Consider the following 26,538-nt stretch of genomic DNA (forward strand, 5'->3'; position numbering starts at 1 on the left):
GAAATTAAAAGACACTTACTCCTTGGAAGGAAAGTTATGACCAACCTAGATAGCATATCCAAAAGCAGAGACATTACTTTGCCAACAAAGGTCCGTCTAGTCAAGGCTATGGTTTTTTCAGTGGTCATGAATGAATGTGAGAGTTGGACTATAAAGAAAGCTGAGCGCTGAAGAATTGATGCTTTTGAACTGTGGTGTTGGAGAAGACTCTTGAGAGTCCCTTGGACTGCAAGGAGATCCAACCAGTTCATTCTGAAGGAGATCAGTCCTGGGTGTTATTTGGAAGGAGTGATGCTAAAGCTGAAACTCCAGTACTTTGGCCACCTCATGTGAAGAGTTGACTCATTGGGAAAGACTCTGATGCTGGGAGGGATTGGGGGTAGGAGGAGAAGGGGACAACAGAGGATGAGATGGCTGGATGGCATCACCGACTCGATGGACATGAGTTTGGGTGAACTCCAGGAGTTGGTGATGGACAGGGAGGCCTGGTGTGCTGCAATTCATGGGGTTGCAGAGTTGACATGACTGAGCAACTGAACTGAACTGAACTGAAGTGTACTTTTATTTTGATAAAATTATTTATTTGTATTTTTCTATTAGCCATAATCTAGTCATAGATTTTCTTTTTAATCTTAATATAATAGATTTTCTTAAGGAGAACAAAATCATTTGGTCACTGTGGATGGTTATTGAAGCTCTTTGGACCTTAGTTTCTTTATCTATGATTGAATAAGTCAAAGTCAGGTTGTAAATCCAGCTTTCTTAAAAAATCAATATTCGATTTGTATATATCACAGCACTTGGAAGGTTCATATTTAGTTTTTTGTGCAATATACCTGAAAATCAGTCACTTTCACTAGGAATCATTTTCCACAAAAGAAAAATTCCTTCAGTAGTTTGGAAGGGACAGAGGAGACTGAGGGAGTTCAGGCTGGATGTCTTTGTTTTGCTGGTAAACTAGGAGGTGAGATCTTCAACTGAAAATAAGAAGGGCAAGAATAGGAATGTGCATTTGGAAACAATGGAAAATATTTAAAATAATGAGTTGAACAGTAGGTGGATAATTTACTGAGTTACTTCATTAAATGTATACAAATCCTTTTCAAGGGAAAATCTACTAAAATAGCAATATAAAATTATAGTAGTTCTTTATAAGAAAAAATACAAGTAAAATATTTTTAAAGATTTAATGAAATTGTACATCTAAGTAACTTCGATAATACTAAAAAGTTTCATTTTTTTATTATTAAATATCTTCAAATTTTTGACATAGTTAGGTATCCAAAAATACAGATACTGAGATTTTAATCTTACAGAATCTTTCATATGTTTTGACCATTACAACTTTAGAAGGCATTTTACTTTCTGGTCTTTGGAAATGATTATAGTTTCTTGAAATTCTATTAAAAGAATTCTCTCATCTGCCTATTCCCCAAATCTGAAATTATGAACATTTAATTCTCTAGTATTCTAATTATTTCATTTGCTAAGCAGTTTTTGAGACTCTCTTGTCTTTTGCATACTGCAGGGAATTGTAGTAAGTAATAATGTGTAAATATTGTTTTGTGGATCATGCTAGTAATTTGAAAAGGATCTTTATTTGAGACTAAAATATTTTGTTAACAAAACCCCGAAAGAATCACTCCTTCAACTTCACTCTCAACATCCGCTGTCTTCAAATAATATCAAATCTATCTTCTGGATACTTCTGTCTTGTCTTTTTGCCATGTCCATTACCATTAGCAAGTTCACTTCCCAGCTGTTTCCCACCTAAGATACCAAAAGGGCCTCCTAACTGGTTTCTCTGTTTTAGTCTTAACTTTCCAATCACCTGCACAGATGACTTGCCTATCTCCCACATTTATTTCTGAGCAACCTATGGGCAAGAATATGTCTTTGAACTCTGTATTCTCAACAGCTCTTGCAGTATCTAATAGCAAACATCATTTAAATCCAAAACACTTTTCTTCTGGGAACTATTCTATTTCATGTCTCTGAGGGTAGTACTCAAACACAGGAAGGTTTGAGTCTCTATTAGGATTTGAATCCTATTAGTCTCTCTAATGGAGAAGGCAATGGCACCCCCCTCCAGTGTTCTTGCCTGGAGAATCCCAGGGACAGGGGAGCCTGATGGGCTGCCGTCTATGGGGTCGCACAGAGTCGGACATGACTGAAGTGACTTAGCAGCAGCAGCAGCGGCGGCAGTCTCTTTAATAGAATGAAAGTAAAGTGAAAGTGAAAGTTGCTCAGTTATGTCCGACTCTTTGCAACCTCATGGACTATAGTATAGCCCATGGGTGGAGTGTACAGTCCATGGAATTCTCCAGCCCAGAATACTGGAGTGGGTAGCCTTTCCCTTCTCTGAGGCATCTTCCCAACCCAGGGATTGAACCCAGGTCTCCCACATTGCAGTCAGATATTTTACTAGCTGAGTCACAAAGGAAGCCACTCCAAGAATCTTCTCCAGGGGATCTTCCCAACCTAGGAATCGAACCGGGGTCTCCTGCATTGCAGAAGGATTCTTTACCAACTAAGCTGTGATGTTTTGTCTCTATTATGGCTATAGTCCTCAAAATTTCTTTTAAGAAAGTTTCCTTCATTTCTATAACTATAAAAATATATATTTATAAAACATAAGTATATTTAGAATATATAAATATATATCTCATATATACATTGTAGAACATAATAACAACTTCTATAGGATGAAAAAAGAAATGTTGCAAAATATTTTCAGTAAAAAATAATCTTAGAAAACTTAAAAGTTAAAAAATATGTAAACCAATTTCTTACTAAAGTAGGTCTGAGAGAGTTTTTGCTTGAGTTAAATTCATTAAGTTTTAATGTACTTGCAGTAAAATTTACCCTTTTTTAATGTATAATTCTGGAGAAGGCGATGGCACCCCACTCCAGTACTCTTGCCTGGAAAATCCCATGGATGGAGGAGCCTGGCAGGCTGCAGTCCATGGGGTCGCTAAGAGTCGGACACGACTGAGCGACTTCACTTTCCCTTTTCACTTTCATGCATTGGAGAAGGAAATGGCAACCCACTCCATTATTCTTGCCTGGAGAATCCCAGGGACAGGGGAGCCTGGTGGGCTGCCATCTATGGGGTCGCACAGAGTCGGACATGACTGAAGCGACTTAGCAGCAGCAGTAGCAATGTATAATTCTACAAGTTTTGACAAATGTATGCAGTTTCTAACCACTCTGTGGCAAGATATAGGAAATTTTCCAGGATACCTATCATCAAAGAGACCACAAATAACAAATGTTGCTGAGAAGAGGGAACCCTAGTACACAGTTTGTGGGACTGTAAATCGGTATAGCCATTATGGAAAATAGTATAGAGATTCCTCAAAAACTAAAACTAGAGCTACCATGTGATTCAGCAATTCCATTCTTAAGTATATATTCGAAGAAAATGAGAACAGTAACCTAAAAAGTACGTTGGCCAAAAAATTTGGGTTGGCCAAAAAGTTTGTTCAGGTTGGCCAGAAAGGTTTTTTTCATGTTGGAAAAACCCAAACAAACTTTTTGCCAACCCAATGCATGCACCCCAATATCCATAGCAGCATTATTTATAATACCCAAGATATAGAAAAACCTAAGTCTCCATTAACAGATGAATGGGTAAAGAAGATATGTGATACGTATACACGCATACATATACACACATGGGAATATTACTCAACCATAAGAAGGAATGAAGTTTACCATTTGCAACATTGATGGATCTGGGGAGTATTATGCTTAGTGAAATAAGTCAGGGAAAGACAAACGCTGTATGATATTGCTTAAATGTGACTTATAAAAAATAAACAGATGTAACAAAACAAATGAGCTTACACATACAGAGAACAAACTAGTAGCTACCAGTGGAAAGATGGAAAGGGGATTAAGAGGCACAAACTACCATGTATAAACTAAATAAGCTACAAGGATACATTGTATAGCACAAGGAATATAGCTGATATTTTATAACAGTTTTAAATGAAGTATAATCTATAAAAAATTTGTATCACTATGGTGTATACCTGAAGCTAATTTAGTATTGTAAATTAACTATACTTCAATTTAAAATTTTTTAAAGTTTTAGGGCATTTTTATAACTCCAAAAAGTTCTTCCATCTGTTTTTGCAGTCATTACCTTTCCCCCCAGCCCCAGCCCTTGGCAAACACTGCTCTGATTTCTGTCCCTAATTTTTCCCTTTTCAGAAAAGAACTTCTTATAACCAGACAGTTTGTAACTTTTTGTACCTGATTTCTTTTACCTAACTTAACTTTTTGAGATTCATCTTGATGTTGCATGTATCATTCATGTATTTAATTCTTTTTTACTGTTGAGTTAATTTAAATTGCATAAATGTGCCACAACTTATTTATCCTTTCAGTGAGTGTGGCTTGTTTACAATTTTTATAGCATTAGGAATAACACTGCTCTGAATATTTGTGAATAGTCTTTGAGAGACATTGCTCTGTGATATGTTAACTGTTTGAAAGACTATATAGCCTTTTCAAGCAATTGAAAACAATTGAAAATTCAATTTCCCCACTGGATTTCCTTGGCACATTTGTCAAAATTCGACTATTCTGGAATTTGTTTATATGTTTATTTTAGGCCAGTGCAATACTGATTACTATTGTTTTATAGCTTTATAATCTTGAAATCAACTCATTTGAGTCCCAGGTTTTATTCTTTTCCAGAATGATTTTGGATATTCTGGATCCTTTGCATTTTTCATAACAATTTTTACATCAGCCTGTTAATTCTAAAGAAAAGTCTGTTGAGATTTGGTTCGAATTTTGTTTCATCTAGAAATAAACTTTGGGAAAACAGACATCTTAACAATATTGAGCTTCCAATCCATGAATTCTGGGTGTTCTTTAGCTTTTTAAATTAATGTCTTGTGGTTTATGTTTTTAAAAAATATATCCCAAAGTGTTTTATGTTTTTATGCTATTGTAAATGGTTTCTTTGAATTTAGAGTTGCAATTGCTTGTGGTTAGTATTTAGAAATATAGTATGGTATCTGCAGGTCTACTATACTTACTTATTAATTCTAGTGATGTTTTTGTAGACTTTGTAGGATTTTTCTAAGTTGGCAATCATGTCATCTATGAATAAAGAGTTTTACTTCTTTCTGATCTGTATTAATTATATTTATTTTTTGTTTTGTTTTGTTTCATTGGCTGGAATCTTGAGGAGAGTGTTGAACGGAAATAGTGAAGGGAACATCGTTACCTTGATGAATCATAATCTTAGAGAACATTCACTCTTTCACCATTAAAGGTAATAGATAACTCTAGGTTTTTTGTAAATTCCCCTTATCAGTTTGAAGCAGTCTCCTTCCGTTCTTAGTTTGCTGAGAGATCTTATCATGACTGGATGTTGAATTTTGCCAAATTATTTTTCCATAGCTATTGAAAATATCATATTGGTTTATTTTTCAGCCCATTAATCTTGTTAATTCTCATATCCTTTATAAGATATGTTAAATCTACAAGAGGATCAACAATACGGATTTTGACCACAGAGCCTTCGTTTTCATTGAATACTTTTAAGAACTAATGATCTATAGAACATACTGGGAAATGCTCATATAGAAACTATATGTATAGCATGAACATAATCCTTTTTAGACCCACAGGATTATTAATAATAGGTAACCAAGATAATGTAGAGAATACACTTAGCTTAATGCTGAGCACATAAGTGCTCTAGAGATATTCAAACGTTAAAAACGAATTCAAATATTAAATTGAACATGAATTCTACATTTATTATATGCTTACTTTTTTGGAGTCACTGTTAGTGATATTACAAATATTAACATAAAAACTAGGATGACTTATTTAAAACATGACTAAGTTACTTTGACTTTCTCTTACCCAATAAGGAAAATGGTATATATTCTGTCAAAATTATAAAGAACAGTTGTTTTCACAGCTTAGATTCACCAGATTTTAACCTTACCCTGCAGAGAAGCCTGACTGAATTTAAAGGTATTCCTGAACACCAACACAGGTTGAAAATAGCTTTTATGAAATTCCTCCCATGTGTCTATCATTCACTTAAGAAGGTTTCAACTATATGGGAAGTCACAGAGAACAATACGAATTTTAAGGGTGACTTGTTCCAAAGAGAATGCAAACATTTCTATGGACTCATGGAAAGCAGGTTATAATTGTTGAAAACACATATACACACAAAAGTCAATGCGTATATCTTATTTTTGACTTGGAGAGTCCCAAACGTATTGTCTGTGCTAATGTTATATAATTTATTGATCAATCACAGACTGAGTTTTAATTTGCCTAGTGTGATAGGGCCTGTTCCTTTTAGTATAAAAATTCTCAGGAAAGGAGGACCAGACAATCGCAAGTCACAACTGTCCAATTGTCTTTCCTGTTACAAGTTTTGCTTTATAACTTGAATAATTATAAGGATTAGATGATTTGCTATCCCTGGGCTAATAGTTTCCTCACATTTCAGAACAGCAGTTTATAATGATGCTTATATGTTAGTTTGATATTGCGTGTTGTTAAAAGAGTCTGCAGGTCTAGACTGGAGTTTATTTTTTAAGTGAGTGGTAGTGATGTTCTGCGGAAAAGGCAATGGCACCCCACTCCAGTACTCTTGCCTGGAAAATCCCATGGATGGAGGAGCCTGGTAGGCTGCAGTCCATGGGGTCGCTGAGTCGGACACAACTGAGCGACTTCCCTTTCACTTTTCACTTTCATGCTTTGGAGAAGGAAATAGCAACCCACTCCATTATTCTTGCCTGGAGAATCCCAGGGACAGGGGAGCCTGGTGGGCTGCTGTCTATGGGGTCGCACAGAGTCGGACATGACTGAAGCGACGCAGCAGCAGCAGCAGCAGTAATGTTCTGTATCCCAAACAGAAGGGCATGTGTTTCTATCTCTGAGCAGGAGTAATTGGGTACCAGGAAGGAGTCATACAGCCTTTGCTATTTGGAAGGGAGGGAGGAGAGTGTTTAGGAGGAAGATTCATCAGGCTTTCACCCCCTAGTCTGGGAATGCATAAGGAAAAGTTTATCTTGATCGCTAAACAGCCATGTAGTTGGTAGAATTCTGCCTCGGAGTGATCATAAAGGCCTGGAGACTAGCCTTAAAATTATGAAATCTAGGTTCAAGTCCTACTAATGCTACTTATTTTAGAAATTTTACTAATTTCTATGAGCTTTATCATTTGTAAAATTCTCATCTTCATCAATCTCAACTCATAGTTTTATGGTAAAACAATAATAGTGACCTGCAAAATATTTTATAAACTATAACTCACTATAATATTGCTACCTCTTGCTCAAATGCAAGAACTTTGAAATAATTGCTATGGTAATTTTTAATATTCAAAGAAAGGAAAAGGGGCAAATTGTTTTGTTTTTTTTTTTTTAGTTTTTTTTTAATCCATGATCTGTAACTGACTATAACCCTATTTCTTTGAAATATGTGTCAGTATTTTCTGAGTTACATAGTTGATGTTATGAATCTATAACTTCTAACATTGTTATTTTTATCCTTGTGGTTATTAACACTTATAACCTAGCTCATATGTGCTGCTGCTGCTAAGTTGCTTCAGTCCTGTCCAACTCTGTGCAACCCCATAGACAGCAGCCCATCAGGCTCCCCCGTCCCTGGGATTCTCCAGGCAAGAACACTGGAGTGGGTTGCCATTTCCTTCTCCAATGCATGAAAGTGAAAAGTGAAAGGGAAGTCGCTCAGTCGTGTCCAACTCTTAGCGACCCCATGGACTGCAGCCCAACAAGCTCCTCTGTCCATGGGATTTTCCAGGCAAGAGTACTGGAGTGGGGTGCCATTGCCTTCTCCGAGCTCATATGTAAGTCTCCCCAATTCTTGAAAATATTTATTTAATGGCTTGTGATCATGATTTCAGTTAATTCTTTAAAAAACACAAGAAGAAAGAATTGGAATTGGTACATTAGAAACCTCTCATTTAGAAAAATATCTATTTTCTCATATATTTCAATGTCATCTTTGGTCTTTCATTCATTTGTAGCCACCTAAATGCAGGTCACAAATGAGTTTATCTAAAACAAATATTAAAACTAATTATTAACACTTCAACCTAATCACAGCTATAGTTGTGATACTCTTTTTTATTTCTCACACAATATATTCAATAAACATCTTTTTAAGTCTTTTATTTTTCTGTGTAATTATAGTGTATTTCTTCTGGCATCTTATTTGAATCCTAAGTATATCCTAATATACATTCAGCAATCTTTCAAAACATTATTCCCTATGGACGTCTTAGAGATAGAGCTTTTTGACTTGTTTTTAAATGTTAGTTTCCAAGTGCCAATATACTACTCTATGCCTGATTTCATTTATGAATATAAAATTCATAATTCTGTATTCATATGATTTCTAGGTAAATTCTTTTATAGTATTGCTATGTTTTTAAAGGTATGGTCATCAGAACATTTCCATTGACTTCATGAGCATTGATCCTTTTTACTAAATCAAGAACTCTTTAAGTAGGGTTCTCCTGTATTTGTAAATATTATCTTAAGCAGATACATTGCCAATCTCTTAAAATAGAGCACTACTTTTTGACTATCATGTTATAGTTATATATAGAATATAGTTATATATACTATATATATAGTATGCAGTTATATATAGTATATCATTATATACTGGCATACAAAATTTCATATTTTTATCGCATAGTCATGTGGATTTTAAAATCTAATTAATAAAATTTAATTAAATGAGAGTACTGATGTATATTAATGTTTTCGATAATTCATCTAATCAGTGAGATATTCTTAGACAAATGTTTTTGCTTTTATTATGCCTTATTAAAATGGTTAATGGTTACTATAAGACATATGCCAAAGGTTTCATCAACATTAATAGATATCTCACATAATTTCATTTCCTTTTGGTAAATGTGGCCACTCTTCTTTCACTCTATATAAGCTTTAAGTTCTTTTTCCTATTTCATCAACATTATGATCATAGTCAATTTCAGGATTCTTACATTTTTCCTCCATTCTTTCATTCTCCAAATAGAAATTCCAAGGTAAAGAAAGTAGGTTTACTCTTAACTTTGTGCACTCAGAAAGAGACATTGGTCACAAATATTAAGCAATTTAATCAAAATCACTTCCCTGGTGGGTCAGATAGTTAAAAGCATCTGCCTGCAATGATGGAGACCTGGGTTCGATGCCTTGGTCAGGAAGATCCCCTGGAGAAGGCAATGGCACCCCACTCCAGTACTCTTGCCTGGAAAATCCCATGGACGAGGAGCCTGGTAGGCTACAGTCTGTGGGGTCACAAGAGTTGGACATGACTGAGCAACTTCACTTAATCAAAATCACCATGCATCACCAGTATAAGACATGTTATAGGTATTATACAGGCTTAGAAATTTTAAGTAATGACTAATATAGCTAATAAATAGCAGAATTGGTACCCAAATCCAGGTCATTAGACTCCTAGACCTAGGTTTGAAGTGTCCCCTTAACCTCTCAAAAAAGAACCTTTATTCTTTTTTCATCACTTATGTAATAATGTTCATTTGTAAATCTCAGAAATTAAAAAGGCAAGAAAAAGAAAATAAATAACAGTAAATCATAAGGATTGTTAATATCACAGTATAAAAAAGTGTGAAAGTGTTAGTCGTGTCCAAGTCTTAGCAACTCCATGGACTATAGACTGCCAGACTCCTTTGTCCATGGGATTTCCCAGGCAAGAATACTGGCATGGGTAGCCATTCCCTTCTCCAGGGGATCTTCCCAGTCCAGGGATTGAACCCAGGTAAAGCAGATTCTTTCCCATCTGGAAGTATATATCATGGTATATACTCTTCTTGATCTGAGCTGCCCAGCATGGTACCAACTATCCATTTGTGGTATTTAAAATTAAATAAAGTTAAAAATTCAGTTCCTCGATTGGACTAGTTACACTTCAAGTTCTCATCAGTCACAAGCAGCCAGAGACTATTGTATTGGTCAGCAGAAATTCAAAACATTTTCTTCACTGTGGACCATTCATATACAGTGCTGTAAATGTAGACTTTTCTCATGCTTGACAAAGTACATGTACACACGTGTACACAGAGGTATATGTTCACAAAGAAACTCCTGTTTTTAAAATGCAAATGGATCATACTATATATAATGTTTACAATCTGACTTTTTTCATCTAACACATATAAATATTTCCCATGTTAATGCATGTAATATGCATAATAATTTTGAAGTATGAATTGTTTACTATAGCTATATGCCATAATTTATTTAATCAAGTTCTTCTATTTTGTACTTTTAGATGATTAGCCTGTTTTAATATGATATATGGTCTACAATGAACATTCATGTATATGCAGATTTATTGTTGTCACTCAGTTGCTAACTCATGTCTGACTCGTTACAACCCCATGGACTACAGCTGGCCAGACTTCCCTGTTCTTCACTATCTCCTGGAGTTTGCTCAGCTTCATGTCCATTGAATCGATGATGCTATCTAACCATCTCATCCTCTACTGCCCCCTTCTCCTCCTGCCTTGAATCTTTCCCAGAATCAAGGTCTTTTCTAATGAGCCACCTCTTTACATCAGGTAGCCAAAGTATTGGAGCTTCAGCTTCAGCATGAGTCCTTCCAATGAATATTCAGAGTTGATTTTCTTTAGGATTGACTGGTTTGATCTGCTTGCTGTCCAAGGGATTCTCAAGAGTTTTCTCCAGCACCACAGTTCAAAGGCATCAATTCTTCAGCATTCAGCCTTCTTTATGGTCCAAGTCTAACATCCATACATGACTACTGGAAGAACCATAGCCTTGACTATACAGACCTTTGTCAGCAAAGTAATGTCTCTGCTTTTTAATACGCTGTCTAGGTTTGTCATAACTTCCCTTCCAAGGAGCAAGCGTTTTTTAATTTCATGACTGTAGTCACCATCAGCAGTGATTTTGGAACCCAAGTAAATTAAGTCTGTCACTTTTTCCACTTTTTCCCCTCTATTTGCCATGAGGTGATAAGACCAGATGCCATGATCTTAGTTTTTTGAACGTTGAGTTTTAAGCCAGCTTTTTCACTTTCCTCTTTCACCCTCATCAAGAGGCTCTTTAGTTCCTCTTCACTTTCTGCCATTAGAGTGGTATCATCTGTATATCTTAGGTTGTTGATATTTCTCCCAGCAATCTTGATTCCAGCTTGTGATTCTTCCAGTCCAGCATTTCACATGATGTACTCTGCATATACGTTAAATAAACAGGGTGACAATATACAGCCTTGTCATACTCCTTTCCCAATTTTGAACCAGTCAGTTGTTCCATGTAAAGTTCTACTGTTGCTTCTTGACCCACGTATAGATTTCTCAGGAAACAGGTCAGGTGGTCTGTATTCCCATCTGTTTAAGAATTTTCCACAGTTTGTTGTGATCCACACAGTCAAAGGCTTTAGCATAGTCAATGAAGCAGAAGTAGATGTTTTTCTAGAGTTGCCTTGCTTCTCCATGATCCAAGAAATGTTGGCAATTTGATCTCTGGTTCCTCTGCCTTTTCTAAACCCAGCTTGTATATCTGGAAGTTCTCAGTTCATGTACTGCTAAAGCCTAGCTTGAAGGAGTTTGAGCCTAACTTTATGCAACTTTACTCTTTTATATAATTATTTCTTTAGGATAAATATCTAGAAGGGGGAATTTTTAGATAGAAAAAATATGTAAAATTTTAAGGCATTTGCTATGAAGACCAAAGTGACCTCCAGGGAAAAAAAAAATGTAGCTGTGTAAGTATTCCCTAGTAGTGTGAGAAGTCACCTGTTACTCCCTAGCCTTACTAACATAGCTTCTAGTTTGTTTTTTAAGTTCATGAAGACTTCATTTACCTATTTTTGACCCATCAGTCTCCTCATAAGTTTTATATGTAAGAAGGAGGACACCACCTAAATAAGTTGCATGGAGAAAAGAGTATGAACTAATCTGGAAAAAGTTGAAATGAGTTTTAAAATATATATATATATATATATATATAATTATATAATCATGTGAATTAATAAAGTATGTTAAATTATATATATATAAATCCCCACACATGTTAACATTTGTAATTAGCAAAACTTTCACTTAATACTTTTTAATAGGCATGTTATTATTTTCTGCAAAACATCTTAATTATGACAAATTTGCCACTACACAAACAATTTTAAAACCACAATAATACATTCCAGGGTGTGTTATGCTGGGAAATTGCCATTCTGGGAAGAATGAAGTCACTTGGCCTTTAGGTTGGTGCGTCAGAATATGCTCAAGGAAAGTAATATTTAATGAGAAAGCATGTATTACAATAGTCACTTCACTGTAATTAATTAAATTTTAGCTCCAATAACACCTACTTATGGGGGATTTTACTAGTCATTAAATTTATTTTCTTTTAAAGTACCAAAACTTAAAAAAAAAAAAATACCATAAGCTATAAAGCAAACCAGAAACAAAGTTTTTTTTTTCCTAATTGTGGTAGAATCTGACCAGCTGGTTCCAGTTCCCATGCCTGGCAACTGATGATCTCTGCCCTCTGAGCTCATACATTCTCAGATTCTGTGTTTTATATCCATGCTATCATATGACCATAAGCAGTACGACTTCAGTACATTACATTAGCTCAAATTAGTTTCTCAGATGATCTAATCATCACTCTAAAGCCCTGAGGGAATGGAATGCAAGACAGGTAAAAGTTGATGAGAAAATAGAGACGAAGGGCCATTAAAGGACAGACCTCTATAGCAGGAGTGGAGGTTATTGGGATGGAGAAGGAGGGGGGGATGGGTATCAAAAAACAAATAAACATTTCTACATTAAACTGGCCCACTTTGTGAAGATTCAGTTGAAAAGCATTATAGTTTTGTTGACATTTAGTTTGGGAAGTTTTGGGGAGAAGGTAAGATTTAGGGGAGCTTTGATGCAGAAAAGAAACACCAAGGTGAGAAAGAGAAAGTGTTTTATAAAGAAAGGAAAAAGATCCTAATTGATAAAATTACTTAGTTTGTTGATATGTTACTTTCTAGGACCAAAGGTGAAATTCAGCATTTTACCAAAATAGATTTGTTGTTCAGAGATTTAAGCTGAATCACTCTCCTTGGTGATTAGAAACTTAATCTCCAGAGTTGGTTTCTGATATATATATCAATAGCAATGTTAGACAAATTATAAAGGATTCCAGAAATGGTAGTTATTGATTCAACATGTATTTTTAAAAGCCTCTGTACAATAAATGATTAGTAGCTGTCTTGTAAGGTAGAAGGTATACATTACGCTTTAGGACACAGGTTTAAAATTTATCATTTCTTTGACTTATGGTGTATATTATTGTTCTCGTTCCATTTGTGCTAATCTGTTATCTAAGTATAACACATAAAGCAACCCTGGAAGGCTAACTAATTTTTCCATGTGCACTTAATTAGTGTGATTTGTAGAAGTTCCCACAGTGAATGTGATGTACTGTTAAGTCATGCAATCTCTCAGAGGGAAGGAGTCATGACAACATGCAATTGAGAATAATTGGAATATGATTTTGTGTTCTTATAATAATAACACCATTAAGTATATGATGAGGACATTAACATTAGATTCAGAATGTAAGAAGGGTATATTACCCTTCTCAGTAATAAATCACTTAGAGAAATTTTTAGTTTATAAAGTTTAATGCTTGAGAACAGCATATGAATTCTCCTCTTGAGCTCTTTTTCAAACATTTAAGGTAACAGTGTGCCTGATAAAGTTCTTTTGGGAAAATAAATTTTACCTATAATTTAAAATTCTACAAATCCATAATTTTATCTCAATATGTTTATAAAAAATTGCCCCTACAGAAACCTTTGTTTCTTTAGAAGGAATTGAAAGTAATTGAGAAAAATTTAACCCATCTTTATCTCCTTAACCAGTTTTGAATTGGCAGTTGATTTCCTCATGAGACTGAGTAATTTAAGTAGTTTTAAAGAACAAAAGTACAAGTACTTTTGTATGTATTATAGGAGAAGGGGTTAGAAATGGGATAGCCTTAAAATCTTCAGAGAGGGGAAGAGGCCTAAATAATTTTAAACAAAGAATGAGAGGTTGTTACCTAGATATTAATGAAAACAAGTGAATACTGAGTTTATTATGTGTTAGACACTGTTTTAAGTGCTGTATATGTTTTAACTGCTTTACTCCTCAAGAGTGAAATATTATCTTTATTTTACAGCAGAGAAGCTAGGGCATGTGGCTCAAAGGCTCTCAACTGGTTGACAGGGAAGATAAAAGTCAATCCCAGAAAGTCTCTGAGTCTCTATTAGAGGTGGTGGTGGGGGGTTGGCCCCCACTTAATTCTGATTTATACTTTCCACAATTCTTCTTTTTCTACAGCAACAAATATTTTTCAATCTATAATATTTTACTTTAAAACTGTCATATATGGGTAAATTAAAACTCCTTCAAAACTTTAGGAAAATAAATTTTTCTCCTCAAAAACCCATTTTTTCTTATTTTTATTTTGAATTTTTAAAAATTTTACACAGTTTTAAAGGTAACTTTCCACTTACAGTTATTACAAAATATTGGCTACATTTCCTGTGTTGCACAGTAGTACCTCCTTGAGCCTGTCTCACACCCAACAGTTTGTTCCTCCCACTTCCCACTTCTATGTCGTCCCTCCCCCACAATAAAAGAAAAAATGAACGTGTTAGTCATGTCTGACCCTTTGCAACCTCATGGACTGTAGCCCACCAGGTTCCTCTTTCCATGGGGTTTCCCAAGAAAGAATACTGGAGTGGGTAGCCATTCACCTCTCCAAGGGATCTTCCTGACCCAGGGATCAAACTCAGGTCTCTTGCATTCCAGGCAGATTATTTATCATCTGAGGAACTACTAATTTGTTTTATGTATCTGCGAGTCTGCTTCCCTTTTGTTATATTCCTGTTTGTTGTACCTTTTTTCAATTCCAAATGTGGTATCATACAGTATTTGTTTTTCTCTGTCTGACTTATTTCACTTAGCATAATCCCCTCCAACTCCATCCATGTTGCTGCAAATGCCAAAATTTCATTCTTTTTTATGACTGAGTGTATTCCTCTGTGTGTGTATGTGTGTGTGTGTGTACACATATCTCTGTTCATCTTTTTTTTTTATATTATTTATATATTTTTGGCTTCACCGGGCCTTTGTTGTTATGAGGGCTTTCCTCTGTTGTGGCAAGTGGGGGCTGAACTCTAGCTGCAGTGCGCTGGCTTCTCAGCGCAGTGGCCTTTCTTGTTGCAGAGTATGGGCCCTGGGGCACATGGGCCTCAGTAGCTGCAGCATGTGCGCTTGATAGTTGCGGTCCCAGACTCTGTAGAGCACAGGCTCAATAGTTGTGGCGCACAGACTTTGTTGCTCAGTGGCATGTTGGATTGTCCCAGATCAGGGATTGAATGCATGTCTCCTGCTTTGGCAGGTTAATTCTTTATCACTGAGTCACCAGGGAAGTTTCTATCCATTCATCTTTTGATGGACACTTAGGTTGCTTCCATATCTTGGCTATTGTAAATAATACTGCTGTTAATATTGAGATGAATGTTATCTGTTTGAATTTTTGTTTTGTTCTGCTTTTTTTTTCAGCTATACACCCAGAAATGGAATTGCCAGATCATATAGTAGTTCCATTTTTAGTTTTTTGAGAAACTGTCATACTGCTTTCTACAGTGGCTGTACCAATTTACATTCCTACCAATAGTATAGGAGGGAGGGTTACCTTTTCTCCACATCCTGGCCAACATTTGTTATTTGTGTCCTTTTTGATAGCCATTTTGATAGATATGAGGTTTAATCTTATTGTGATTTTTATTTGCATTTTTCTCATGCTTAGTGATGTTGAGCATCTTTTCATATACCTGTTGGCCATCTGCATTTCCTCTTTGGAAAAATGTCTACTCAGTTCTTCTTCTCATTTTTTAATCAGATTGTTATTTTGATGCTGAGTTGTATGAGCTATTTATATATGTTGAATATTAGTCACTTATCAGTCACATAGTGAAAGTGTTAGTCATTCAGGCATGTCCAACTCTTTGCAATCCTATGGACTATAGCCCACCAGCTCCTCTGTCTATGGAATTCTTCAGGCAAGAATACTGAAGAATAGTGAAGTGAAGTGAAGTGAAGTTCAGTCGCTCAGTCGTGTCTGACTCTTTGCAAACCCATGGACTGCAGCATGCCAGGCCTTCCTGTCCATCACCAACTCCCGGAGTTTACCCATACTCATGTCCATTGAGTTGGTGATGCCATCCAACCAGCTCATTTTCTGCCATACCCTTCTCCTCCTGCCTTCAATCTTTCCTACTGCAGATCTTTCCCACTCCAGTGGGTATCCATTCCCTTCTCCAGGGAATCTACCCGACCCAGAGATTGAACCTGGATCTCCTGCATTGCAGACAGATTCTTTACCGTCTGAGCCACCAGGGAAGCCCAAAAGTGTACCTGTCTTCTATATCATTTGCAAATATTCTCTCCCAATCAATAAGTTGTCTTTTTTAAAAACCCCTTTCTTTTAAAATTGAAAGGCTTTAGGACTTCCCTGGTAGTCCAGTGGTTGAGAATCTGCCTTCCAACGCAGGGCATGCAGGTTTGATCCCTAGTCAAGGAACTAGGATCCCACATACCTTGGGGAAACTAAGCCCACATGCCCCAGTGAATATCCCTAGTGATTCAACTAAGACCCCTCACAGCCAAATAAATAAATACCAAATGGCTTCATGTTTCCTAGCTGCTGTTGTTGAAGTCAGCAGAACCCTGACTCTATCTTTTTCTTACATTCACACAGTAGCAACCCTAATCCTTCCTTAGAGAATGGAGGACTCTGGCTGAAAAGGGAGTAGGACACAACTAGGAATGGTGGGAGAACAGAAGCATGTTTATAGAATTCAAAATATTTAAAAATGAAGATAGTTTCAGATGGTCATTAGCACTAAGATGAAAAAAAGGTAGGCAAGGAGAAAAGCAAATGGGAAAAGAGAAGGTTAGGAAGGTGATCAAAGAAAGCCTCTAAGAGGGTGGTCTTTGCTCCTAGACCCAAGGTTGAAGGTAAGCAGCACAGGTGAAGAGCTACCGGAAAAGCAAAGCAGTCCAGGAGCTAGTGTAAAGGCCTATAAAGAGCTAAAGATTTAGTTCCTGCAAGGAAGAAAAAGAAAACCAGAATAACTATGAGTGATGAGAGAGGACATGAAGAATTAGAAATAAATCATCAGGCCTTTTAGACCATGGTAAAGAATTTGAATTTTAATCTTAAGAGAAATGAAAGCCACTGAAGAAATTTAGCCAGAAAATAAGTATGATCTCATTCACATTTTTTAAATGTGATCTGGTGGAGAATAGGTTCTAAAAATGGGCATGTAACATCTAAGTGGAGATGTAAAAGGTGGTTGGAGAGTGGGTGAGTGGTATGTGATTACGGAGGTAGGATTATCTAGGGGTAGAGCCTAGACTGAAAAGAAGACAATCCTGGACCAATTTCTGGAGCTATCTGAACTCAAGAGTTTGGGTAGAAAAGCAGAAGCTAGGGAGATCAAGCAAAACTTAGACTCTTTCTGGCCAGCCAAGACTTAATTGTCATAGAGCATGGAGTGTAGATGCCTATAACTTTTGAACTTTCATGCTCTTCTCGTCTGTTATTATTAAATGTGACTTTGCCAATATGAGATTTTTGAGTTTGTGTTTTTTCTTATGAAAAACTGAACAAACGTGGATTGAATTGAATTAATGGTATTAGCAAGCAGATTTTGGCCAGTACAAATCAGTATATATTAAGGAATGCAATTATTAAGGATGTAGGGCTACAGTAAATATTCAGTGCCTTTTTCAGTGTCCAAATCTTGAACATGATGATTCTAACATTAAAGGCATACATTATATCAGGCAGAAGTTAATGAATTCAGTTATTCTTGGTGTCAAATAATAATATTTTGTATCTTAGAAGATATAGACTATCCACAATATAACCACAGTCTTTCTAAAAAGAGACTGGGTAGTAAGCCTAGTTGTCCAATTAGCCCAGTCCACCCAAACTTTAACTTTTTCCTTCAAGCTATATTTTATTACTTTGAAAAAGTTTATTGTTTTAAAGTTAGTCTTAATGTGGGATAAACTGTATCACAGAAAACACAAGGACACAAATAGAAAAAGTAGTTTCGTTTGATGCATTAATATCAGCATAGAAAAAGCAATATCCTGCCTCATTTTTTGAATTTCATTATCAAATTAAGCTGAATAAAAAGTTCCAAATTTTCTTCAGGCAACATTTTTTTGTTTTCTGAAGCAGCAGTTTTCACTTAATACAAAATAACTCTGTGGCAAATGCCCAGATTTTGTATTAGGACATGTAATTTTCCAGAAGACATGTCAAATCCTGTTGCTGTCCCTTTAATATGGATTGATTGGATTCAGTGTCAGAGTTCTATTAAGAACATCTGAAATGAAGAATGCCTTGAAAAGTGGGTGCATCAGTGGTAACGTTAATATTTTGTTTCAGGGAAGGGAGCGATTTTTGCTAAAGCTGCACATTTCTCTGGGCTTGAATGAATTAGATAGAATTTCAGACTGAGTGATGAAGTACAAACACTTGCATTCAGATTCTTTGTTATTTTACACATATATACATGGCTGTCAAGGGAGTTTCTGGTTCCTTGTGATATTCATTAGCTTTGGGGTCTCTTAAATCATCTAGCTGTAACCTAGAGCAATAGATGTATACATCCAATTCCAACACCTCCAGGTCATCCTACATCTCCCTTGGGTCACATCTGTCAGAGTTAGTCTGTGAGCCTTGTGAACCTGGAATCTTGTCTTCTTCAGGGCTGAATTAACAACTGTATTGTTTTTACTGTTCCTGATTACATTTTCATCTTATACTGGAAGATTCTTTCTCCTTTTTGTGTAAAGTTTTTCAAGACTGGATCCTAAATCTAAAACAACCCATAATATTTACCTTTTTAAGTCATAAACTAAATAAAATGACCACTATATTTTGCCATAAGTTAAACTTGAATCAGATTTCTAGCTGCTGTGGTCACAGTTTATAACTATACTCATCTACAACTTAAAATTTCTTTATCTCTTCTCTTTTTCATTAGGATCAGATGAAGAAGTTGGTTTTCCGTTTTTTAGACATGAAACATTGAGCCTAAAAAAAAATGTATCTCCCTCTGTGTTGCACTGCCTCTTTTTTTTTTTTTTTTCACCTACCAAATTTCTTATAAATACCATATCTTCCATAAGGAGATACAGTGTTTTCTATGGTGCTAGATTAATTATTTATTTAATATCAAGTATTTATTGAGCCTCTACTCTGCCAAACACTGCACTAGACCTTGGGGATTGTAAAGAGAACTGTCGACAGGTTAGATTGATCTCCTCTTGAATATTGTTAATTCATGAGGGAAACAGACAGATGGTCAATTACATTCTAGGTTGGTAGATGCTATGATAGTGGAAGTATAGGTTCTAGGCGAATATATGGAGTGAATTTTCTCTTTAACAATCTCTTCTCTCCTGTGGGATCATATTCCATCTGAATAATTCTGCTTAATTTTTTAAGGAACTTTCGATAGCTCTACTACATCATTTGCTAAATACCCACCATTTCTTTTCTATAATAACTTTGCTTTTATACATAAGTTTGCTTTCATTAGACCCCAACTTAGCATATCAGTCTTTTAAAGTCTCTTCTGTAAGCATACTGAGTTTTTCCATGTACAGATTCATTAATGTGGAACACTTTGCTCTGCACCAACTGCCAAGTGACTCAATGCTATTGTTTTTCAAATGTCTTCATAAGGAGCTGATACTTTGATGAGTTGTTCTTTTGACTCTGAGCAGCCTTTTCCAAAATGCCATGAGAAAGCAGTGTTCCAGAGGTAAATGTAAATATCAGGCTCACCAAGGAATTACTCCACAGTTCTGAACCATTATGTCTGATGTTCCTCATTATTTACCATCAGTATATCCCAATTTGTAGCCCAGTAAACAGAGGCACAATACTCATATTTATCCCTATGATCTCTTTATCTCAGAGCACTTGGGAAATGAATAGGTATTTAGGGTTATATTAAACTCCTTCAGGGTAACACCTGATATAGGTTCCAGACTATTTTTGCTAACGACATCATTACTTTTTCATATCATTACTTTCCTTTTTTAAGCTGCCATTTAACAAATCATTTTCTGTATCAAGTACTTTTATAAACATTGTCCTAGCAACCATGCTATTTAGGTATATTTGTATCCATATATTTTAGAAAAAGAAAGTGAGGTTCAGATTGATTTATAACTTGTCATTCAGCTAGTAAGTGGCAGAGAGAAACCAAGCTGTGATTCCAGGTCCCTGGACTCTTTTGCAGTAGACCATACCACCTCCCTGCATTAAGTAATTTCAGATTTGCCCAGACCCTGAGACCACTGGAACCAAGGCTTGCAATAAATGTGTTATGTGTCCTCTTTCCCTAATGGCTGGGGTATTTAATTAACATTTTACCTACTTGAAGTCAGAATACCCAAAATGCAGTCTTGGATACTTGTCCTGAGTATATTCTTTAACCTCCATCATGGATTTTAATGAATGACCCAGCCTGCCAGTCTTCTTTCTGGTCTTCTTCCCTTCATTGCCACCCACTTAGAACTACATATCTGTCTCTCACAATACTGACTACTGATTATATCAGCACATCCATGACACCAGCCACCATACCCCACCTTCAATATTAGGCTCACTGAATACCACTGAATCATACCCAAGCCCAAGTTGCCATGTTTAAGCTTAATTTAGTTCCATCAAATCTGCCTCTGTTAATGGGATTGAAATCTTGATTGCAATATGTTTCTTCTTGCACTGTGTCCAGAATTTGCAGGATGTAATCATAGTATTTGAGCCACACACATCTCAGAGTTTATTCTGTCTCACTCTTGATGCAGCCTCACCCTCTCCCCCCTCTCCCATTGCCCTTGTTTACTGCAGTCAACTACATGCCAGCTGGATATCAGTTTGAGAAACGAACTTCACCAAGACAGCTGTCAATACACTGGTACTAAATCAATGATGTCAGTAGTTAGGTTGGCATTGCTCTAATTTCAAATTGGCCTGAAAAATCTCATTCTTTCTCAAATTTTGCTCAAAGTGTCAAGTTTTCTATTTTTTTTCCTTCTTTTAACTATTACTCTCCATCAGAAATTGTCATATATTTTATTGACAATGTAGCTGTTTTTTTTTTTCCTCATAGAACTTGAATTTCTAAAGAGGAAGGGGAAGACAATACATAGCAACCACTATAATATCCATGTGATTTCATTTCCTAGCTACTCTCAGTTCTTGAAGAAAGTTTCAGTTTTACTGATGAGGCAATAAAGTTAAGGGAAAAAATGGGACTATACTAAATATGTCACTAAGAATTAGAGTTTCTCATATAAAATTCCCTTGCAGCCGCAGAAGGGCAGCCCCCTGCCCTGCTGCCCATGTTTTAGACCAGTGAATTATTGGTTTTCATAGTGAGCTGGAGTTCAGTGGGTCTGGACAGACTCTGCCAGCTGTGAGACAATGTTTAAGTTAAAATATCTGTCTTGGAGATTGGGAATGCTGAAACATAGGTAAAGAAAATAAATGTCTTGAGAGACATTCACTTATAGAGAGCATATTTGTCCCAGATGAATGCCTTGCTAGCCTAGAGAAATCCAGAGATTAAACCTCTGAGGCAGCAGCTGAAGAATAGAGTAATGGAAGCGATGAAAGCAAAAGGGAGAAGGGAGAGGCATAATTGGGACACACAAGGCGTTGTGTGGGGTTTTGAGAGGAATCCTTAGGTAAGAAACCGCATAGTGGGCTCTGTTCATGTATTCAACATGTAATCATACCTATTACGTGCCAGGCACCTATGCTCAATAATAGGAACGTATGGAGAAGGCAATGGCACCCCACTCCAGTACTCTTGCCTGGAGAATCCCGTGGACGGAGGAGCCTGGTAGGCTGCAGTCCATGGGGTCGGAAAGAGTCGGATACAACTGAGCAACTTCACTTTCACTTTTCACTTTCATGCATTGGAGAAGGAAATGGAAACCCACTCCAGGGTTCTTGCCTGGAGAATACCAGGGATGGCGGAGCCTGGTGGGCTTCCATCTATGGGGTCACACAGAGTTGGACACGACTGAAGTGACTTAGCAGCAGCAGCAGCAGCAATAACTAGGACAGGAACATATGATATAGAAGGAAATAACACACTTTAAAGCGTATAGTATTTAGGGGTTATACAGTACAGTGGTCTCGCAAAGGAATAAGTGACTTTTTATTGGGGACATCACAGAAGAACATCTCCTGTGCTGACAGGTGACATTGTTGACTTCTGATCTGGTTGAATATCAACATATAAAAGATGGCAGAGGGGAAAGAAGGAAAAAATCCCAGGTCTGTGACAATTGCTTTGAGCTGCTAAATTTATAACTTTGAAACAACCTACCTCTAGAAATCTTAAAAACTGAAATAATAAGGCTGAGTTTACTGCCTAAATGAAGGACATATGGCAAAGAAAGGGGTTGAGGCTTACTTATTGAACTGGTTGATGTATATGGTGGTGGTGGTTTAGTCACTAAGTCATGTCCAACTCTTGTGACCCCATGGACTGTAGCCTGACAGGCTCCTCTGTCCATGGGATTCTTCAGGCAAAAATACTGGAGTGCATTGCCATTTCCTTCTCCAGGGGATCTTCCTGACCCAGGAATTGAACCCAGGTCTCCTGCATTGCAGGTGGATTCTTTACTGACTGAGCTATGAGGAAGACTGATGTGCATGATAGATGATAACTTCTCAACTGTTTTATTACCTGTTCTCTTGATGATATTAATTAATGAATTCTACATGAATAGCACTTTGCCAACAAAGATCCTTAAAATCAAAGGCATGGTTTTTCCAGTAGGGATGTAAGAGTTGGTCCATAAAGAAGGCTATGTGCTGAAGAATTGATGATTTTAAATTGTGATGCTGGAGAAAATTCTTGAGAGTCCCTTGGACTGCAAGGAGCTCAAACCAGTCAGTCTTAAAGGAAATCAATACTGAATATTCATTGGAAGGACTGTTGTTGAAGCTAAAGCTCCAATACTTTGGCCACCTGATGTAAAGAGCCAACTCATTGGAAAAGACCCTGATGCTGGGAAAGATTGAAGGCAAATGGAAAAGGGGGTGGCAGATGGTGAGATGGTTAGATAGCATCACTGACTAAGTGGACATGAATCTGAGCAAACTCCAGGAGATAGTGAAGTACAGGGGAGCCTGGTGTGATATAATCCTTGGGGTTGCAAAGAGTTAAACACCACCTAGTTAGTGAACAACAACAAAAACATAAATAGACATAATAGAAATTTTTGCCTGACTTCAAATATTGATTGTCTTCTGATACTGCCCTCTCCCCATTTCTAGAGTTGTAACACAGGACAGAATGGCTTCCTAGATCACAATGAACTTAATATGTTGTTTGCACCTCTCTGTTGGCTTGGATTCTCTGGTTTCAGCCTCCACCCCAATCCTAGCTTCTTCTCCCATGCTAGTTTACATAGTTGAAGTCATAGCATAATTTACTCCAACTCTTACCCTGTGGAGATAAGTATGGATTTGGAGTAGGATGTGAAGTCTCCAGGGAGAGAATGTCACAATATTTTTAAAGTCTAGACTTTCTGAGTTCTGAAGGTAGAGTGTACAAGTTTTAGATTGTAAAGGGCTGAGATTCTAAACTTACTGTCTTTTTTGACAACCATTATTTTTTAGAAGTGAAATAAACTTGAATATTTGTGAGAAGAAGCCTGTAGATTGTCGAGGAATTTCTTGAAAGAAGACACTGAGAGGAAGGAGTCAACAGAACATGAAAGAAAGAGTCCCAAGAGTCATAAAGCAGGGACCCATATCCCTGCTTTATCAAGTCAAGAAAAGACCTAGACTTATGGGACAGTGGTAGAACCACTGTGAGGGGCATAGTTCTACTGCCAGGAAGCCATGTTATCCCCCAGAGAGCCTAGATTAGACTAGAACCTGAGGAACAGCTCACCTGGAAAGGCTGCCCATCCAGTAGAAATGCATTTGCTTAGCTTCCTAAATTTGGGGAATACACATTTTCAAACATGAACTGTGAACTTCCAGATGTTCAAGCTGGATTTAGAAAAAGCAGAGGAAGCAGAGATCAAATTGCCAACATCCACTGGATCATCAAAAAAGCAAGAGAGTTCCAGAAAAACATCTACTTCTGCTTTATTGACTATGCCAAAGCCTTTGACTGTGTGGATCACAACAAACTGTGGAAAATTCTGAAAGAGATAGGAAGATCAGACTACCTTACCTGCCTCCTGAGAAATACACATGCAGATCAAGAAACAACAGTTAGAACCGGACATGGAACAACAGACTGGTTCCAAATTGGGAAAGGAGTATGTCAAGGCTGTATATTGTCACCCTGCTTATGAAACTTATATGCAGAGTACATTATGTGAAATGCAGGGCTGGATGAAGCACAAGCTGGAATCAAGATTGCTGGGAGAAATATCAATTATCTCAGATATGCAGAGACATTAATTTACCAACAAAGGTCCATCTAGTCAAAGCTATGATTTTTCCAGTAGTCGTGTATGGATGTGAGAGTTGGACTATAAAGAAAGCTGAGCACCAAAGAATTGATGCTTTTGAACTGTGGTGTTGGAGAAGACTCTTGAGAGTCCCTTGGACTGCAAGGAGATCAGACCAGTCAATCCTAAAGGAAATCAGTCCTGAATATTCATTGGAAGGACTGATGCTAAAGCTGAAACTCCAATACTTTGGCCACCTGATGCAAAGAACTGACTCATTTGAAAAGACCCTGATGCTGGGAAAGATTGAAGGCAGAAGATGGGGACAACAGAGGATAAGATGGTTGTATGACATCAGCGACATGATGGACATGAGTTTGAGGAAGCTCCGGGAGTTGGTGATGGACAGGGAAGCCTGGTGTGCTGCAGTCCATGGAGTCACAAAGAGTTGGACATGACTGAGTGACTGAACTGACTAACTGAGAAGTACACCTCAAGGCTCAGCAGTTCCTTGTTAGGTATATCATAAAGAAACTCTTTAATATGTACACAAGAGTGTTGCACAGGAATGTTCACAGCAAGATTGTCTGAAACAGAGGAAAATTGCAAATTACATAAATTTGAGCAATAGAAAAACGGATAAACTGAACTATACAGGCAGCCCTTTGTGTCCACAGAAGATTGAATATATTTGGGAAAATTTTTTTAGAAAGTTTCAAAAAGCAAAACTTGAATTTCTGGTGTGCTTGGGTTTCCCAGCTGGCTCAGTGGTAAAAAATCCACCTGCCAATGCAGGAGACATGGGTTCGATCCCTGGGTCAGAAAGATCCCTTAGAGAAATAAATGGCAACCCACTCTTGTATTCTTGCCTGGGAAATCCAATGGACAGAGGAGCCTGGCACGTTACAGTCTATGAGGTCACAAAAGTGTTGGACATGATTTTGCAACTAAACAATAGTAAGCAACCATTTACATTGTATTTACAGCTATTTACATGTATTTACATTGTATTAGCTATGACGAGCAATCTAGACTTGTCATGTTAGGTATGACAAGCAATCTAGACTCCCATAAAAGTACATGGGAGCGTGTAGTCTCAGGTTATATGCAAATATTATGACATTTTATATAAAGCACTTGAATATATTCAAATAGTGGCTATATACATAGTTGGATAAAGAGGATTGAAATTTGGAAGGATAAACAGAAAGCTTGAACTTATAATGTTTTACTTCTTTAAAAAAACTTAAGCAAAATAGGAAAATATTGCTTAAGCAAGCTAAGAGGTGGTTGTGTTCGGTGTAATATTTGTGAATGAAAAATGTTGCCTGCCTTATCAGTAAACAAATGATGTTGCAGTCATCAAGCTCATTATTGCCGCCCCCAACAGTGAGCCCTGAGGGAACGCATGTTGGAAACCAACAGGCTGCCCACTACCAAGCTCTCAGCCACTCAGCCACTCACAGTGGTACACCCTGATGGGCCTCAGTATACTGACTCTAGATACCTAAAGTGAAAGTGTGAAAGTTGCTCGGTTGTGTCCGATTCTTTGTGACCCCATGTACGATACAGTCCATGGAATTTTCTAGGCCAGAATACTGGAGTGGGAAGCCTTTCGCTTCTCCAGGGCATCTTCCCAAGCCAGGGATGAAACCCAAATCTTCTGCATTGCAGACAGATTCTTTACCAGCTGAGCCACAAGGGAAGCCCCTAGATACCTAAAGTTCATATCAAAGGAATAATTTCAATGAGCCCAGACTATTGCATCTTCCTGTACATGGAAAAGTGCTAAATTCATTAACTTGAGATACCTGGTTTTCTTTAATGGCATTTTTTTTTTTTTTTAGATGTTCCAACTACCTGGTCTTTGTTGCAAAAACCTCTGTATATCCTAACTCCTCCTTTACCTCTTTGGAGATGTCCCCAGTAGTCCTTCTTATATCTAAGAAGCTGCT

The sequence above is a fragment of the Bos indicus genome, chromosome 14 (assembly GCF_029378745.1).
Source record: "Bos indicus isolate NIAB-ARS_2022 breed Sahiwal x Tharparkar chromosome 14, NIAB-ARS_B.indTharparkar_mat_pri_1.0, whole genome shotgun sequence".
Taxonomy (NCBI): domain Eukaryota; kingdom Metazoa; phylum Chordata; class Mammalia; order Artiodactyla; family Bovidae; genus Bos; species Bos indicus.